This window comes from Apodemus sylvaticus, chromosome 9, assembly GCF_947179515.1.
Source record: "Apodemus sylvaticus chromosome 9, mApoSyl1.1, whole genome shotgun sequence".
In the NCBI taxonomy this organism is placed as follows: domain Eukaryota; kingdom Metazoa; phylum Chordata; class Mammalia; order Rodentia; family Muridae; genus Apodemus; species Apodemus sylvaticus.
In genome coordinates, this window is record NC_067480.1 from 33,107,985 (window position 1) to 33,109,638 (window position 1,654).

General features: G+C 45.3%; 1 pseudogene; it reads right to left on the reverse strand.

The window, feature by feature from the left end:
- Positions 1-294: 294 nt before the first annotated feature.
- LOC127692921 (glutathione S-transferase alpha-4-like) lies at positions 295-1,009 on the reverse strand (annotated as a pseudogene).
- Positions 1,010-1,654: the final 645 nt, after the last annotated feature.

The following is a 1,654-nucleotide window of genomic DNA, read 5'->3' on the forward strand; positions in this document are numbered from 1 at the left end:
ATAAGTAGGTAGATCCAGACACATCCATTTTTGAGCTTCCATTTCAATTAAGCAGACCATGTCTCATGCATTCTCTGCACCCAGCTTTTAATAGGCTTGCAAAGAGAAGATCCACAGGGTTTTTTTGTTTGTTTGTTTTTTTGTTTTTTTGTTTTTTGTTTTCTCTGTATTTAATTGGCATTTGTCATTGTGGGCTGAGTGGGATCTACACCTTGCTTCTGGACTGCTCTGCAGCTGGCCTACAGTGATGCTACAATTGGAACCTTGCAGTAGTCACCTTAAAGCATGCTGCCACTAGAACTTCAGGATGGTCCTGACCACCTCAACATAGCGGCCATCTGGAGGAGGCTTCCTCTGACTTCCGGGTTGCAAGAACTTCTTATTGTAGGAATGTTGCTGATTTTTATCTTTAACGCCTGCAGCAGAGGGAAGACAACATCAGAGCATTGAGTTCTTCCACCATCAAAATGGCTTCTAGCAGCTGGATGCCTGCCCAACCGAGTTGGTTGCCAACAAAAAGAGCCTCTCCATAGTCTTTTAAAATCTTTTCAAACACTGGGAAGTCACCAGTTTTTGCTTTCATCACTATTGGAGCATAGCTCTCCTCTTTTTTTTCCTGAGGGGCTTTAAATGGAGCCCCAACAATCATCATCATCAGGTCCTGGGTGCCCTCCGCATACATGTCAGTCCTGACTCTCTCCTTCAGGTCCTTCCCATACAAGTTGTGCTTGGCAGCGAGGTAGCTGAGGATAGCTCTGGTCTGTGTAAGCAGCAGCCCGTCTCTTTCAACCAAACGTACTTGGCCAAAAAGCAGCCGTCCATCCTTTTGCAACTTCTCCTCCTCTTCTCTTGTCTTGAGAAAGTCTTCGTCAAACTCCACTCCAGCCGCAGCCAGCAGCCAGCGGATCCACTCCATCCTTCTCCTGCCTTGAAAGTAGTAGAGCTTGGGTTTGGCTTCCATGACTCCTGGTTCAGAGTTTCCTTATTCTTGTGGGATTTTGTCTCCAGGCACTAGGGAACAAAAAGCTGTCCTCAAGAGCCACATTTTTAACGATAAAAGCAGTTCCGGGGCTCAGTGAGCTTTGCATTTTGTGGGATAAAGTTTAACTCTGAAGAAGACAATTAGTAATTTTTATTTAAAATTTAAGATAAATATTTGCACAAGTTTTAGAGTCAACTATGAGGTACACACATGCCTGCATTTCTTGTGGTCAGGTGGGCTGACTAATGATGTCCTGCGTTTGTCCAAGTTCAGAATCCTCTTGCAGCTAACAAATAAACAGCTGTAGTACGGGTGCTCGAGAATCCACAGCTGGCTCAAGTTTCCCCAGTTGGCTTCTCACACTCTTTATTTATTTACTGATTTTCCGAGCGTAGAATGTTCCAGGTGTTAGAGAGCTTCAGAAAACAAAAAACATAGACCTATGGCCCTTCCCCCACTAGAGGTAGGCTTCTTGGGATAGTTTTAGTGATCAGTGCTGTGATGTGACTGTGGCCTCAGCGAGATCTGTAGACATCCGGGAAGGATCTTTGGAGGAAGGAGTACTCATACTGACTTATTGACAAAGAACTGAGCTCCTTAGGCACAAAGGGGAGATGGGGGTCAAACAAGGGCATCGAAGAGGGGGGTAGCCAGTGAAAGACTGGTTCAGGA